The sequence below is a fragment of the Silene latifolia genome, chromosome 9 (genome assembly GCF_048544455.1).
Source record: "Silene latifolia isolate original U9 population chromosome 9, ASM4854445v1, whole genome shotgun sequence".
NCBI lineage: Eukaryota > Viridiplantae > Streptophyta > Magnoliopsida > Caryophyllales > Caryophyllaceae > Silene > Silene latifolia.
Window position 1 is genome coordinate 67,256,055 of NC_133534.1, and position 18,501 is coordinate 67,274,555.

An 18,501-nucleotide genomic window follows, 5' to 3' on the forward strand; every position below is an offset into this window, starting at 1 on the left:
CTAATAGGGTTTTCAATCATACTAACAAAGCAAAACATGATGAATAAATGATGTGATTAATACTAATTAAACAAAGGTAAAAGAGATTATACCTACTTGATATGATCCAAATAATAAAGCAAAGAATAATTGAAGTAAACATGATGATTGATGGAAGGTTGTCAATCCTCCAATAAACCCCAAATAATCTTCTAGTTACCCAAATAAAACTAAGAACAATTGAGAGATTAATGAAAGATTAAGATGTGATTAATATTGAAATGTGTATTACAACTTCGATTAAGACTAAATTAAGAGAATGATTATGATAAGATGAGATTAGATGTTCTAAGATGATAATCTAGGTAGTACAATAGGGTATTTATACTAAAATTAAGTACAACGATTAGGGTTACTAAGGGCTTAAATAACGATTAAGACCCTATGAGAAGCTTGACAATTTTGCTAATCCCGAGGGACATGCGCAGATCATACTGCAACTCTCAAGGGAATCCGTGCGTCCTTGTCTGAAGCACCGTTGGTCCTGTAAGAAGATCTGCTCGAGCTGGCTTACAGACGTGATGTGACCATAATTAGAGTTAATTAGAGCATATTTAGTCCCCGAATTAGCCTTGTTCCCATGCTTTTTAGTGCATATTTGGGTCATTTATTGTCTTTAGTTCTTTGTTTTGCATATTCTTTGAGGTTTTGATCCCTTGGTAGGAAAGGAGTGCAAACCTTGCATTTTCATGGTAAAACGAGACTAAATTGATTGAATTCAAATGACCAAGCATCAAGGAGAGACAAGATTAGAAAGCCTTTGTACATACTATAGTAGATGGGCAATGGTGAGAAAAGATCCTTGCATCCCCGAGGAAATCCCCAAGGATTTTATGAAGAAAAGGGAAGAAAAGAAGAAGAAATGAGACTGTCCAGCAATCCGTGCGGATTGTCCTGAAGACGCCCGTCCTCCACCACCACAATCAGAGCGTCTTCTCCACAAGACGACCGGGCAGCAACCCCAGAAGACGCCCGTCTTCTCCCAAATACGCCCGGGCAGAGACCCTCGAATCCGCCCGTCCCGTGCCAAAGACGCACAGATTCCCAGGCAGACAATTTCGTTTCTTCAAGATTCAAGAAAGATGCCCATCCTTCCAAAAATACCGGCGTTTCCTTAACTAGGGACTTAATCGTCATTTAAGCCCTTAGCTAACCCTAATTCCTACACCTAATCCCCACTATAAATACCCCATTAGTCTAATTAGAAGAGCATGTTCTTCTTAGCAATCTTTAGTGTAGTTAATATCAATCAAATCTCTCTTTAATCTTATAATCAACAATTAATCAAGTTTTAATACAAGTTTTATTTCCTTAATCTCTCTCTTGTTCATCCTTTATTTTGGGTAATTGAAGATTATTTGGGTTATTATTGGGAGATTGACAACCTCTCAATCAAGCATCAAGTACTTCTTTTAGGTATAATTCTCTTAATCCCTTTTTAATTATTGCTAATTACTTTCATTTATTCATCATGTTTAACTTTGTTGGTATGATTGACAACCTTGCTAGCATGTTTAACATGATAATGGGTGAGTAGTCACTTAGCTAGGGTTAATGGGTAATTAGGAGAAACCAACATGGGAAATGATTCATGCTTAAATTAATATGCTTTCATGGTTTATTTGCTTGCTTGTTATGATCTCAACTCATGCACATGTTATGTTTGATGAAATGCGAGCCTATGAATCCTTACATTTTTTACCCATCACCTATCTTTTCAATGAGACTTGTAAGACATAAACCAACTCGAGTCTCATTAGACCATGCATGTTGTTGAGTAGGGAAGACTAAGTCGACTTGTAGGTGTTGTACAATCTAATCGATTCGGCTCCAGGACTCAAACTTTCCTAGGATTGTAAGATATAAACCAACTCAATCCATCACAACAATAATTGCTTGCTTATAATTTGAGAACATGTTTGTATGAACAATTCCCATGAATCCCCTATGACCCCATGACACCCTAGTGCTTTTTATCAATTGTTTACAACCCTTTTTAATTCATCTTGCTTGTTTACTTTCATTGCTATTTAGTTTAGTGACCTTCTACATCAACCCCAATTGTGACACCCCTAAGACACCACTAATTGCAATAGAAATCTCTTCTCAATTCCCGTCCCTTGGGATCCGACCTTTACTTGCCTCTTTACTAATTGTAGAGTTGTTTGTGAAGTTATAAATTGTGTTTTGGTCTAGGTGCTCCTAACGACAAGTTACCGAAAAGACATAGTCCGACCAAAAATGGCGCCGTTGCCGGGGACGGTGTTAACTTGATTTAGATTTTCTTATATTGTTATTAGTTGTGTCTTTCTTTGCCTTGGGGATGTAAAACTCCTCAAGGTTTGTTCTAATTGTTTTTGAGTTGTTTGATATTTTGCATGTCTAGAAGGTCACAAGGTGATTTGTTACCTTTTGATCGTGAAATTGAGAGAACTTTGACAAACAATAGAAGACTTGCTAGGAGAACTTTAAGAGGTATTGGTGAGGTTGTAGATATTCAACCAACTATTGAGTTCATCAACCCTTTTGCAAGAGAAGGTGAGGAGAACCCAACACAAAATACAACACAAAATCAACCCACAATGCCTATGTTTTCATCACATTCCGTGCCCACCGAGGAGAACCTACCCAATGGTACTCCCACACCACAACATCTAACCGGAAATTTTATTGTCAAATCCGCATTTATCCAATTAGTCGAAAGAAGCCAATTTGGGGGGATGCCTAGTGAAGACCCTCATTCTCATATGGAGACCTTTTGTGACTATTGTGATGCGATTTCTCAAACCGGTGTAACTCACGACTAAATTCGATGGGTCTTATTTCCTTTTTCTCTAATTGGCACCGCGAAACAATGGTTGAAAGGCCTTGATAAGGCTACTCTCGGAATTGATTCTTGGAAGAAGTTGGCTCTAGCTTTCTACAAAAAGTTCTATCCACCGGAAAAGACTAACATGCTAAGAGCACAAATTACGGGTTTTAAGCAAAGGGATGAAGAATCTTTGTATGAAGCTTGGGAGCGGTTCAAAGGAATTTGTCGCTCATGTCCTCACCATGGACTTAGCGAGTTGTTCTTGGTACAACAATTTTGGAACGGTCTATATGAAGATTCAAGGAACATTCTCAACATGGGATCAAATGTAATGTTCACCAAAGTTGATGACAATCAAACTTGGAACAAAATTGAGGAAATAGCGATCCATAACTCACAATATAGTAGACCTCGCAAGGATACTAGAGGAGGAAAGCATGAAGTGGACTCCATTACTTAATTAGGTGCTTAACTTAGTGCTCACATTGATACCATCAATTTGAAGTTTGCAAAGGCTATGGCTAGACTTGAAGAAGCCTCAAAATCACCAAAGCATCATGTTAATGCCATGACGGCATCTTCATCAATCCCAAGTGGGATATGTGAGAATTGTGGAACTTTGGGACATGACCAAAGTGAATGTAGGGGAACAAATGAACAAGTGAATGCTTTCCAAGCATACAAGAGTGGTACCCCTTATTCAAACTATTACAATAAAAACACCAAATTCCATCCAAATCTCTCATACAAAAGCCAAAATGTTCAAAACCCTCAAACAACATACACCCCACCTCCCATGAGAAACCAAAATCAAAGACCCTTTTACAACCAAAACCAAGGTTACCAAAATCAATCTCCATACAATCAACAAAATGACCAAGGTTTTGATGTTCAAAAAGCGGTCCTTCAAATGCAAAAGAATCAACAAGAGTTTTTCACTCAAATGCAAAAGGATAGTCAAGCAAAGGAAACCACTATCAACAACATCCTAGCTCACACTAAAATGTTGGAAACCCAATTGACTCAACTAGAATCTTCAAGCTCACAAAGATAAAAGGGGCAATTACCACCTCAAAGTAATCCCCCAAGACATGAAACGGTTAGTGCCATTCACTTGAGAAGTGGTACAAGGTATGAAGCACTGAAGAAGCAAGTTGAGGATGAAGTTGTGGAAGCTAGTGACAAAGAAAAAATTGTGCAAAAATCCAAGGATGGAGAACCATCAAAAGAAGAAATTTCAAAGAAAAATGAAGACAAGGTCAAGGAGAAGGAGCCCATTGTGATTAGACTTCCTTTTCCAAGTCGTCAAGCCAAGCCCAAATTTGATGACCAACTTGGAAAATTTATGGAAATTGTGAAGAATTTGGAAGTCTCAATTCCTTACACGGAATTAATCAATCACGTGCCGGCCTATGCGAAATACATGAAAGACATCCTCACAAAGAAGAAGTCGATCCGGAAGCTTGAGACTATCGCCTTCACTAAGGTGAGTAGTGCAATACTTGAAGGGAGTTCACCTCCAAAACTCAAAGATCCGGGAAGCTTCTCAATACCGTGTACCATTGGCGACACCACGATCAACAAAGCCTTATGTGATCTAGGGGCTAGTGTGAGTGTTATGCCGTACTCGGTGAGTAAAAGGTTGGGGATGGGAGAGCTTAAATGCACCAATATCACACTCCAAATGGCCGATAGATCGACGAAGACACCATTAGGGATATGGGAAGATGTTCCGCATTTAATTGGGAAATTTTTCATCCCGGTGGACTTTGTCATTGTTGACATGGAAGAAGACTCCAACATTCCAATCATTCTAGGAAGACCTTTCTTACACACCGCAGGTGCGGTGATTGACGTAAAACATGGAGAGCTCACTCTAGAAGTGGGAGATGAGAGCATAACATTCAATCTTGACAAGACCATGAGAGCTCCCCGTTTGCATGAACCATGTTTTATGATTGATCATTATAGCCGGAAGGATAATAGGAGGAAGTCGGAACTCCAATGGAAGAAGAAAATTGAAGATGCTCCATTCAAAGAGCAAGTGAATTGTAACAAAGAGAGCTTTAAAAGCTCACCAAAGTCAAGCAATGAACAAGATGGCCTCATTGGCGAAGACAAGATAATGGGAGAGTTGTCTCTATCAACTCAAGAGATCTTTAGTGATCAAGTAGATGAAGTTTGTGGTCTTTGGGACGATGAGTTTGAAGGGATCTTCAATCCCTATATTGGTAATGCTATCGATCAAGACCGACAACAAGGGCAAAGGTCTATTGAAGATCTTTATCACGACAATGAACAAGCTTTTGATTACTTCTTCAAGGTGTTGAGCAACATCAACAACACCTTGGACATGCCGCCATGACATCTCACTAAGGATGAGAGTTTGGTGGAGTCCTCCCTAAACCACCATTTGTAAATATTTCTAACTCCCTAACTCGCATTTTAATTCTTAAATTGCATTTTTGTCATTTTTGGATTTTTGTGCCTTGATCATGATAATTATCATTTTTGAGAGAAGTGAGGGAGGGACTAATGATTTCAATTGATGTGTAGTGCTTTAGCTTAGTGTGGGGATAGCAATTGCCTAGGCTATTCATGCCTTAGTAGTGCCCCCACAATGAAGAACACGGGATTTTGAAGAATGAAAAATGACACGGGATATGCAAGTACACGGATGGAACTGAATCCGGGTAAAAGGGGAAGAATCCAAGCGTTTTCAAGAGAATCCACCCGTCTTCAGGCAACCCGGGCGTCTTGGTCAAAATCCGCCCGTCTTCATGAGCTGAATTTTTGAAATTTTGGGACTGTTAACAAATCCGGGCGTCTTGCAAAAGAATCCGCCCGTCTTCAAAAAGACGCCCGTCCTGCAAGAGAAGACGCCCGTCTTTTTGGCTAAGAAAAATAAGAAAATTCCCTGGAAAGGAATCCGCCCGTCTTCAGTGAAAGACGCCCGTCCCGCAGCTGAATAATCCGAGCGTCTTTGCTGAAAGACGCCCGTCTTTAGGCGAGAATTTCTCAACCCAGAACAAACAGAATCCGGGCGTCCTGAAGGAAAGCCGCCCGTCTTCCCCCTGCATTTCAAATTTTTCGGGTCTTTTATAAACCCCCTCCCACATTCATTTCTTCATTCCTTCATTCAAAACACTACCCATAAACCCCAAAAACTCAAAACCCTCATCCTCTCCATCACCAAAACAAGATTTCCTCAACCACATTCATCAAAATCAAATGAAAACATCCTTTTAACAAAAATTAATCACTCCTCTTTCAACAAAAATCAAACCAAGCACCAAAATCTTCAACCTTTGAGTCGATTTTTGAATTTATAAAGGCAAAGCCTTTCATCTTAAAATCGATTTGGGTATACTTGGAAATTGAAGATTTTCACTCTTTTCTTGGTTCAAGCATCAATGGCAAGGACAAAAGGAGCAACAAAGGCACCAAAGGCAAAGGCACTCTCAAAAAGACAAAAGAGTCTTCAAGCAAAGAAAGCCTCATTGGCTATGGTGGTAGCTAGCTCAAACTTGGAAGTGCAACAACAACAACCTACCTTGGAAGCAACAACATCTACTACTCCGGAAATTGCTCAACTTTCGAACTATCCGGAGGTAATTTTCATTTCCAAATCCCATAGGGAAACTTTTGCCAAGAATGCTAGAAAATCCTTTCTATCCACCAAGTTTATTTGTGAAGATGCCTTAGATAAGTTGGGTGTCCTTGAGCAAACTAGAGCCTTCTTTGAAGCCATGGGGTTGGGCAAATTGTTTGCAACAAAAGAATTGACATACCCCTCCCTTACCTTAGAATTCTTGAGTTCTTTGAAAGTTACAAAGGTAGAGTTCATGGAAAACATCGAGTTCCTCCTAGCTAATGTTAGTAGGCGCATCACCTTTGAGGAAATGGGTAAAGTATTCGGTCTTAGTGATTCATATAGTTATTTCATGAATGTTGGAAAGTATGACCCCGCTCCCCTTTGGGAGGCGATTTCCGGAAGGAAATTTGAGAACTATCATGCTAGTCGCGCTCTATTAGTCCACCATCCGGGCATTAGAGTGTGGCATAAGGTCATTAGGAATGCCATCATTACAAGAAAAGACACCAACCACTTTACCAAGCTCGATTTTGTTCTTCTTGAGTCGGCCTTAAATATTGGAAGGGAATTCACCAAGCCTTTCAATTCTCTAAGGCTTTTGGTGGATAGATGGCTAAATGTTGATTGTGGGAAGCAAGGCACTACCGTTATTGTGAATGGAGGTCTAGTCACTCTTTTGGCTAAATACTTTGATCCGAACTTCAACAAGGATAGCAAGTATGTGGCGAAAAAGGGTGGTGATCTCATTGATTTGGATGCTATGATAAACAAATACAAGTGGGTCTCTCATAACCCTCTTGACACCAAGTATGGGTGTCTCACTAGTGAGGCTAGATCTTTTACTTTGCCTTCGAAGATTTGTCGTTTGAGTGTCCATCGGACCAACTATCTCCTTCCCCTCTCAAAAGAGGTCGAATACATTATCCGACAACAAAGGAATGAAATTGAAATGCCCTCCTCTTCCATTGTCACACCACCCTATCCTTTCAAGTACCAAGAGTTCAAACCCGAAGGTGTTGAAGCAAGCAAAGATTATATGGCTCTTCTTATGCAAGAGATGCACAAGCAAGCTTTTAAGGATCGGGAAGATGCTTACTTAGCCCAATATCCACCCCTCCTTCATTTAGCTAGGCAAGGACTACTTGATCCTTCATGTCCTTTGCCTAGTTGTGCGGATAGGGAAGTCTTCTTTCCGAGTGCATCTAGGGGTGAGATTCCGGGTGACGATGAGGTTGTCGGTGATGCGGTTGATGATAGCATTGATGAAGAGGCTAGTGAAGAAGAAGAAGAAGAGGATGATGAACAAAGTAAACAAGAAAGTGAAGAGGGAAGTGGTGATGAGTCCACTTCTATTAAGGAAGATGATGATGATGATATGATGGAAGATTAGCAAGCTTTGGAGGCTCCTACCCTCTTGAGGTTTGTCTACTTCCTTGTATTTTATTCAATCTTGATCATGGTTGGAGTAGTCCTAGCAACATAGAGGACTAACACCTCGGCCCCATTGAGGTGTTCTTATTTTATTGTTCCCACTTTTGAAAATCCAAAATGACAAATTTAGTTTCATGCATTGCATCGTGTGTGCATGAACTACACCCAACCTTAGGACATTAGAAATAATGTCTAACTCGGTTTGGGGAAGTACATGCATACACAACGGAAGGTAATCTAAATTACGCTCTCCGTCATAAATAAAAACCCATGCATCATGTAGTGTAGATTAGAGTAGCTTGCATTTAGTGTAGAAGTCATGCATCATGCTTGCATGATTTCCCATCATTTTGGCCATTGAGGACAATGCCCATATTAGTGTGGGGATGGGGAATTCTAACTTAACTTTTATTCAAAAAACCAAAAAAAAATTTCAAAAATTTCAAAAAAACCATAAAAATTTGAAAAATTGAAAAACCAAAAACAAGTTCATTTCCTTTGTAGTGTAGTCATGTATATATTGTTGTATATATTGTGTTTGTTTTATCCTTGTTCACATTGATCGACTACGCCACATCCGAGACATGAGGACAATGAAGACCGCATGGTATGATCGTTCCAATCTCCTTTTTCCTCTTTATGTTAATGACTATGTGGCTTTATTTTGATTGATGCGGTATAACAATGTGAACTTAAGACTTGCATTTAATGTATATGTCATATTAGTTAGTAGAATCATTTACATTAGGATGTTTATATGCTAGTTGCATCATGGCATGTAGTTGCATGTTAGAAAAATTTTGCGAAACCGTCTACTTGGGAAGCTTGACAAGTGTATATAGGCCCTAGTGGATGCTTTTTCTTCTTAAGACTTTGCTTGTTAGAATACTTGTAAAACATCCGAGGATGTGTCATGCTAGTATCCTTTGACCCATGGTTTAAGGCCTCGTCAAGAGTACCTTGTGGTGTGATAACTCCTTGGCTACCGTTTATTCCAAGGTGACCCTTGAAACCATGCATCCATGCATCCATCATCCATGTTCTACCACATTTTTGTCATCAAAGGGAATGGGCACAAAAAAGAAATCAATTTGAGTTCAATGAAATGAAAAGTGAAAGAAAGTTTGCAAAAAAAATACATCAAATGAAAATAGGAGCAAAAATAGAACTCTTAAAGCTTCAAATATAAGCCACCCTCACTACATATGGGGTGAATTTGAAAATGTTCAAAAGAAATGCAAAGAAAAGTTGAAAGTTGTCAAGTGTTGAAATGCCAAAAATAAAAAAGAAATGGCAAGAAAGTGTTCTCAAATGTTATATGCCACATGAAATTGGGGGGAAAAACAAAAACAAAGCAAACTCCGAAAGTGAAACTCAAATTTCTATTGATCCCTTTATCCATCGTATCCATTTTTGTGCATGGTAGAGAGAGGACGACCCTTCTTCTTGTCTAGGCAAGAGGGGGAATTCCGCGATCCTCCAGTGTTTCTAACACCATATGGAGTCTATTCTTGACAAAAGAATTTAACGATTGAGGATAAAGGTACCCTAGCTTGACACAATTTGGAGGTGATTTATTGGTATCCTTCTAGGCTTAGTAGTTTGAAGAAATTGCATCTATGAAGGAGTGTGTACCCTTAAATTGCTTCCCTTATAGATAATTTCCGCCACTTAGATGAGGAAAGTGGCTATTCTTTTGTAGATGCATCCATTATTTGATTTTGTTTGCTTAATGTTTGGATGTGTCGCCATTTTGGCAAGACCCACCTTGCCTTGCAAGAAGGCATCCTACCTCATGGTTGTCTTGTTGTGAGTTGAAGGGGCGGAGTGAGACACGCTGATTGTCTCATATCGGCTATGTTATTAGGTTAGTTTAAATAATGGTCCTAGTCTTTGTCACCTCTTTACTCGGGACGAGCAAAGGTTCGGGTGATGTGACCATAATTAGAGCATATTTAGTCCCCGAATTAGCCTTATTCCCATGCTTTTTAGTGCATATTTGGGTCATTTATTGTCTTTAGTTCTTTTTTTTGCATATTCTTTGAGGTTTTGATCCCTTGGTAGGAAAGGAGTGCAAACCTTGCATTTTCATGGCAAAACGAGACTAAATTGATTGAATTCAAATGACCAAGCATCAAGGAGAGACAAGATTAGAAGGCCTTTGTACATACTATAGTATATGGGCAATGATGAGAAAAGATCCTTGCATCCCCGAGGAAATCCCCAAAGATTTTATGAAGAAAAGGGAAGAAAAGAAGAAGAAATGACACTGTCCAACAATCCGTGCGGATTGTCCTGAAGACGCCCGTCCTCCACCACCACAATCCGAACGTCTTCTCCACAAGACGCCCGGGCAGCAACCCCAGAAGACGCCCGTCTTCTCCCAAAGACGCCCGGGCAGAGACCCTCGAATCCCCCCGTCCCGTGCCAAAGACGCACGGATTCCTAGGCAGATAATTTCATTTCTTCAAGATTCAAGAAAGATGCCCATCCTTCCAAAAATACCGGCGTTTCCTTAAGTAGGGACTTAATCGTCATTTAAGCCCTTAGTTAACCCTAATTCCTACACCTAATCCCCACTATAAATACCCCATTAGTCTAATTAGAAGAGCATGTTATTCTTAGCAATCTTTAGTGTAGTTAATATCAATCAAATCTCTCTTTAATCTTGTAATCAACAATTAATCAAGTTTTAATACAAGTTTTATTTCCTTAATCTCTCTCTTGTTCATCCTTTATTTTGGGTAATTGAAGATTATTTGGGTTATTATTGGGAGATTGACAACCTCTCAATCAAGCATCAAGTACTTCTTTTATTCTTTTCTTTATTATTGGAATCATTAGTAGGTATAATTCTCTTAATCCCTTTTTAATTATTGCTAATTACTTTCATTTATTCATCATGTTTCACTTTGTTGGTATGATTGACAACCTTGCTAGCATGTTCAACATGATAATGGGTGAGTAGTCACTTAGCTAGGGTTAATGGGTAATTAGGGGAAACCAACTTGGGGAATGATTCATGCTTAAATTAATATGCTTTCATGGTTTTTTTGCTTGCTTGTTATGATCTCAACTCATGCACATGTTATGTTTGATGAAATGCGAGCCTATGAATCCTTGCATTTTTTACCCATCACCTATCTTTTCAATGAGACTTGTAAGACATAAACCAACTCGAGTCTCATTAGACCATGCATGTTGTTGAGTAGGGAAGACTAAGTCGACTTGTAGGTGTTGTACAATCTAATCGATTCGGCTCCGGGACCCAAACTTTCCTAGGATTGTAAGATATAAACCAACTCAATCCATCACAACAATAATTGCTTGCTTAAAATTTTTGAGAACATGTTTGTATGATCAATTCCCATGAATCCCCTATGACCCCATGACACCCTAGTGGTTTTTATCAATTGTTTACAACCCTTTTTAATTCATCTTGCTTGTTTACTTTCATTGCTATTTAGTTTAGTGACCTTCTACATCAACCCCAATTGTGACACCCCTAAGACACCACTAGTTGCAATAGAAATCTCATCTCAATTCCCTTCCCTTGGGATCCGACCTTTACTTGCCTCTTTACTAATTGTAGAGTTGTTTGTGAAGTTATAAATTGTGTTTTGGTCTAGGTGCTCCTAACGACAAGTTACCGAAGAGACATAGTCCGACCAAGACGTTCGGATCCTGGCTTTGGGACGCTCGTCCCGAGCTCAGGATGCTCAGATTCTGGCACAGGGTTCTTCTCTTGTTCTTGGCTCCCTAACAATCCGTGGGTGTTGTCTTGGGGATGGACGGATCTTTCATCATTGCCCATTTCTCTTCATTTATTTACTTAGTCTTCTAGTGTCGGTCTCCTTTTCGATGCTTGGTCATTATATGTGATCCATTTAACTCCATTTTGCTCCATAAATGCAAGACTAGCAATCCTCTCCTACCAAGGACACAAAACCTTAAAGAATATGCAAAATGGGAAACTAAAGAACAGAAATGACCCTAATATATGGTAGAAAGCATGGGAACGAGGTTAACTCGGGGACTAAATGTGTTCAAATATGACTCACATCAGCGACCTCATATTGTCGACCTCCTGCAATTTCAAGTATTTGTCAGCTTCAAGGCAAGATAAAAAGAGAAAGAAAAAGACGCGATTTCAGAGGTAAAATCAAAGCATTTCAAGTTCTTACCATGCTCCATGTCGTATGGTACGACAAGCGACTCTCTGCAGCCCAAATGAGATGTCTTTCATCCCATTTCTCAGCCCACTCAGGCGCTCGGGCAAGCCGGCGCCCCCTCCTCCTAACGTTTGCCTTCTTAGGAACCTTGTCTTCACCTATATCGCTATCCTCTATGACTCCTGTGTGAACACGAGGGCCGAATTAGGATCAAAATCCACGTCCATGAAGTCTTGTCCCGAGGTGGAAGGCACATCAATTTAGGTCGATTTCAACTCCATTTTCCAGCAAGACAACAAATATGTTCAAGTCACGTTCCTAAGTGTCTAGTTCATGCCTAGCATCGACGACGAGTCAAAATTTCGGCAACATTTCGTTACTATAGCCTATTCTCTTCCAAAAGTGTCCCGGGGGAGCAGTCACAAACTAAAATTCCGACATGATAGAAAGTTTACCCGTAATCCAAGGGTTCGAAAACATCAAGTTTTATCAAATTCCGACTAGTTTAAGGTCATTTTTGAGCCTATAAAGCGGTTAGCAAAAGATCATCTTATTTTGGTCTCATTTCGTCTATTCCTGATGAAAATTCGAAATAAACATATGGTTGTGCTCCTAGCATGCTCAATTACACATTTCTAACATCAATTTCAAAAGGCAAAATCATTTGGAACAAATGCCTCAAAATTTTGAACTATTTGGGCATATAAACCCTAATTTCTACCCTAAATTCAAGCTACGAATGTAAAGAAAGTCAAGAGCAAGATACATACCTAGATTAGTCATGATTTATGACGGTTTTTAATTTATTTGGGGTGAAAATTGATGAAGGTTTTTGATTTTTTGTATAACAGAAGTCTAAATGTTTGTGTTTGAGCAAATAAAGAAACCCGCATGGAGTTTTTGTTTTAGAAGACCTGGGCAAACTCAAGAAATAACGCAGCAAATGTTGCACCCTTTCCTAGCTCAAATGGTTGCTGCACCTCTTTCCCAGCACGTTTCACAACACTTCTTGTTTTTAAGCCGTTACTAGTTCGTTATTTGCGGGACTAGGCCCCATATTTGCTATAAATTTTGGATCATTCCTCTAAACATTTTGAGATATTTCTCCGAGTATTTTGTCCGGTATATTTTCTCGTCATAATTATCTTCTCCCCAGCAGATTGCGCAATTTATTCCCCAGCGAGAGTTCATTGTCGCTCTACAGCCCATGCACTTTTCGACAAGTGGAGTTTTTTTTTTTGCTTGAGACCAACGTAAGCTAATACTTTCCCAGCATTTTCTACCAACGTTCTGCTACCTGCAAGATTATTGTTTCCCAGCATTTTCTACCAACGTTCTGCTATCTGCAAGCCTGTTTTCCCCGGCGGTTCTCAGAAAGTCCTGCCTAATTCTCTCCCAGCAGTTTCTTCCAACGTCCTGCAGCTGACCCTCATATTATTCCTCACGAAGTTCCATTTCACCTATGTCTCAGGTATGGTTTCTTCTTATGGCTGGCGAGCTTTCCCACGTAGTCTAATGGACTTTAAACGACCCTCCCCGAAAGTCAACTGACTCTAAAATCTTCTTGACGGCAGGTCCTTGGCTTAGACCCCTTGAGCCGCCTCGCATCGCCATAGTTTTCAGGTTGTAATATTCGATTGACCTGAGGGATATAATTTCACATTTGCCTTGTCCAAACCTCAGCCCAAGTGGGGGCTGTGTAGATACTTCATTTCTACACCTCCTACAAAACACCTAGTGATGATTGGGCCGCATGTTTAACATACGGAGCGATTTTATGACATTTCATAAGTTCGTTAACAAGTTATAGCTCAAATAGTCATGCCCCTTGGTCGTCATCTACGTACCGATACAGTCATTTTGACAGTAATTAGAGTACATTTAGAGTCCGGGTCAAAAACCGTCTTCATTTTCTAAACCGTCTTAAAACCGAGTTGGAATGTTCAAGAGTTTTTATTCCGAAAATATTATTTTTATTGTTTAAATCTCGAAAATATCTTGCCTTGCAGAATAAGGAAGCATAAATCTTCCCTAATTCCTAAATAAAACGCGGAAATCTTTCTTGCTCAGGAGGAAAGGCCTCAGGAGAGGACGCAGTTGGTACTACGCCTCTTGGAAAGGTCGCAGTGCATGTTGCGTCTCTTCTTGGGATGGTTTTTCGTCAGTTTCCAGAATATTTCCGGATTGTTTCCAAGTTTAATATTTTCCAAAAATTCCCCCTCGTGATTATTATAAATAGAGGCCTCCGCCTCTCATATTTTTCACGCGCGTGTCCGCCCTTCTCTTCTCTCTTTGCATTCTAAGACCACAAGCTTTTGTTATTGACGCCTACGTGCTTAATCTACTCGACCACGTAAGCCCAGATCCTTCTGGGTACCAGTCTCGTTTGCATGGACCGACCAACTTGACCAACTCCACCTAATTATTCAATTGTTTTTGTCACTAAAATCCATTTTCAAGTGCACTTTCAGTATTACATTGAGTCGAGCAATCACTAAACGGCAACTTAGTTAAATCTCGCTTCGTTAAACATGTAAGTTTGAGGGTGTAAATCCCACTTTAAATTTTGTATTTAATTTATGTAATTATATTTATGTAAGAATATGTGCTATAAACATGTTCAAACCGTCTTTTAAAAATCATGTTTTTAACCCCTTTTTTGACGAAACAGCAGAGAAATGCTGTCTAGAAGAAACGCAACAGTTGTTGTGCCTTCTGGAACAGCCGCAGCGGTTGCTGCGCCATTTCCAGAGGCTGCTTAGCCGCTGTTGCTCTTCTTCTTCTTCCTCGTGTTCCTTTGTTGCTTTGCCTATGTCTTCTCTCATTTTTCTTTCTTATTTTACTTCAAACTTTTATTTCTCTAGTTTCATAATTTAATTTTTATCAACCTTTTTTCGACTTAAATTCCATATAATCAATATTTGCGGGTTTTCGTCATGAACTCAAACCTGGATTTAAGAGACTCGGTTTCTTCATATCAAGTCCCTTGAATTCACCCCTTTGTACATTGTTTTCAATCAGTTTTAATCCTTTGTTTCAATCTTGGTTTCTTGTTAACCATTTGATTCAAGCCTTGTGTATAAAAATAAATCCCGACTTTATTCTTAATTCGTGGTAATAATTCGGGAAAATCTGTTTTAACCTGACTTATGACGATCTTTAGTACATATAATTTGCCTAAATCACTTCCGCTTGAGTCGTATCCGAATAATCTGTGTAAATCAACCAATGAACAATAACTAACCCGCGGGTCTGACTTTCACAGTCAAAACCCAGCTTAAGAACAGACGCATGGTTTGATGTGCCTCTTCCAGAGGACGCCGCAGATGCTTTGCCTGTTCTTGTTTGTCTTCTGCCTCTGATCTCATCTCGTCTTGACATAGGCTTCCTAATTAGGTTTATAACGAACTATTATCCGTATTACCTTCTTAATTCAACATATTTTCATATTCCATTTCTCAATTTTCAATCCATCCATTTTATTTATTTTCTTATTTCTTTATTTTCTTTGTTTTATTAAGTTCTCTTTGAGCATGTTTATAACATAAATTCATCGAACCCATTTTAATTTTTTTTCATATACTTGTTTTTATTTATCTTGTATGATTTATTTTACTTGGCTTTCACATGTAATGAATCTAACATTCTGCTTCGATCCTAATTGGATGTTAAACTGTATGTCAACCGACATAGTAAATATACTCACATGCTATGATTAATCTTTTGGATGTTGTATTGCATGCATATAATCAACAAAATATCAAGTATAAATGACTTCCCTGACCATTAGTAGAGGTCGCTATTAAGGCGGGCAGGATTAGGTGTTCAAATAAAGAGCTTCATAATGCGTACCCTCACACCTTACTCGGATATCTGTGAACATCCGTGTTCATTGGCATCGCGAGAGTCATTTTAGACATAGAATGCTAAGGGCAACGAATTTCTTAGTGTTCATATCACTACTTTGTGTCTTAACATGGTGCAAATTATTCGAATAGTTCCAATTTTCCATAAAAATTGGTCGCGACTCCACAAATGGAGGCTTGTTCAAACTTTTCACCGGTTTCAATGCCTTTCAAATCGGTAACGACCCATGACATGCTTTGTTCAAAAAGTTTTCTGCGAGAAGTGTCGCCGCCTCAAACAACACAAGGCGCGGGTGCGCGTAGAGCGGGTGGCCTTGGTCCAAAATGACTTTTCTGAGTGCTGCTTCGTTGATTCTGGCCTTAGTATTCGATGGCGACGACCAGGAACCTCCTTCTTTTACTCGTGGAGGTAAAGGGGCCTATTATGTCCATCCCCCATTGGGCAAAATGTATCAGTCTTAGCACTGGCTGTAGGTCCCTTGCTGGTGTATGTATGACGAGTGCGTGGATTTGATAATTCCTACACCTCCTCGTCAATTATTTAGTATCTGCCTTCATTGTGGGCCAGAAGTATCCGGCTCTTAATGCTTTGTGGGCCAGATTTCTACCTCCTATGTGGTGCCCACAAATGCCGGCGTGGATGTCTGACAGTACGAAGTATCTTGCTCTATCATCAGGAAATGACTGGCGGCTACTCCGATCTTTCTTTTCGTCATTCCCTCTGGTATCGTTCCTTCTATTTTGAAGTTGATAATGTTCGCCATCCAGGTTGGACCTTCGTGCTCGACTACTCCTATGGGCATCGGGCCCGGCTCGATGCACTTTGTAACTCGTACATCGACCCACACAGACCGACGATCGTTTTGTAAGCTCAAGCTGTCTAGCTTGGATAGTGCGTCTGCCTTGTTCCTCTTCAACCTAGGTATTTGCACTATCTCGTAGGATTTTAGCTCGACCAATCTTTTTCTGACTTGTTCTAGGTACTTAGCCATCAAGCGTTCCCTTACTTCGTACTCACCTTTCATTTGGTTGGCGATGAGTAAGGAATCCGTTAATAGCCGTAGCACCTAGGCCCCGACGGCGATGGCGAGTTCGGTGCCTGCTATCATTGCTTCGTATTCGGCCTCGTTGTTTGACGCCTTAAAGGTGAATCTCAGGGTATGTTCGAATTCGGCTCCCTCCAGGCTTGTGGTGACTACTCCTGCTCCGAACCCGACAGTTGTGGTTGACCCATCAATGAAGTCTTCCCAGACCTCTTCGGGATCCTCACTGTCATTGTAGTGGGAACACTTGGCCAGGAAATCTGCTGGGGCTTGAGCTTTTTTTTGCAGTTTGGGATTGATACTTGATTTTGTGCCGTGATAGCTCTACTGCCTATTTTAGCAACCGACTGGACTTCTTGAACTTTTCCAAGGCCTTTCCAAGTGGTTGATCTATCATTATCATTACAGAATGTACGTCAAAGAATTAACGCAATTTCGTAGCTGCGATTACGAAGGCGAACGCGCCCTTCTCGACGCGCGGGTAGTTTTTCTCAGCGGAACCCAATGCGTGACTGATGAAGTAGATAGGCTACTGGTTTTTGCCTTCTTCTCGTAATATCACGGCGCTGATGGTGACGTCGGTGACGGTTACGTACAGGTAGAGCGTCTCGCCGGTCACCGGCCTAGCCAGGGTCAGCAGTTCTTTGAGGTGATTCTTAAGATCATCAAAGGCGTGCCTTTGCTCGTCCTCCCACCGGAATTGCTTGTTGCCCTTCAAGACGTTGAAGAAAGTCCTTGATTTGTCTGCCGACCTGGATATGAATCGGGATAGCGTTGTTGTTGGGCCTAGAATCACCCTGCCTAATCAGATATGAATCAGGCAATACCCAAAGCCAAGCCTGAATGAAAGACATTCCAAACAAAGCTTTAGAACGCCTGACCAGGCACCAACCAGGAGGAAAAGACAGGACAGGCATCTGCTAGGCCTGGGCTGAAGGAATACCTCATCAGCCACAAAACAAGCATTTTCAGGACAAGGCAGGCAACAACTAAAGCACGAATAAAACTTAGGAAAACTGTTCTTACATTCAAGGAAGACATATTCAACATTTCACACAAAGAGCATGGAACGATTGACTAAGCAAGGATAACGGCAGGAAGATTATAGAGAGTCAAACAACCATCCCCGGATAAAAAGGGCACGAGTCCTATTAATCAGGAAACCCTAAACCACCCTAAGAGAACTGTTTTAAGGCTACTATAAAGGGCAGAGAAGAAGCAAAGAAGAAGGACACTTGTTACTCACTTACATACTCATACTTTACTCTCATACTTGTATTCAACATCATATTTAGCATTATTATTAAGCAGCCATACTTAACCTTTCGCCTGACATACACATTCCCTGTCAGGCTATCTAAAATCATAGTAATATCCCTCCTGGCTTGGTGCCCGTGGTTTTTTCCCTTATTCCCAGGGTTTTTCCACATATAAATATCTGTGTCTTACTTTTGCATTTATTATTTTATTCTTTCTGTCATACTAGTCAGGCTATTTGTTTTGAGTTAGATTACCTTGGAAATTCCTCCCTGGCAGGACATTA

At 40.2% G+C, this 18,501-nt stretch overlaps 1 non-coding gene across 1 annotated transcript; it reads right to left on the reverse strand.

Moving 5' to 3' along the window:
- Positions 1-2,993: 2,993 nt before the first annotated feature.
- LOC141603058 (small nucleolar RNA R71) lies at positions 2,994-3,100 on the reverse strand. The gene has a single exon (XR_012524956.1). It is a non-coding gene; the product is annotated as a small nucleolar RNA R71 (small nucleolar RNA).
- Positions 3,101-18,501: the final 15,401 nt, after the last annotated feature.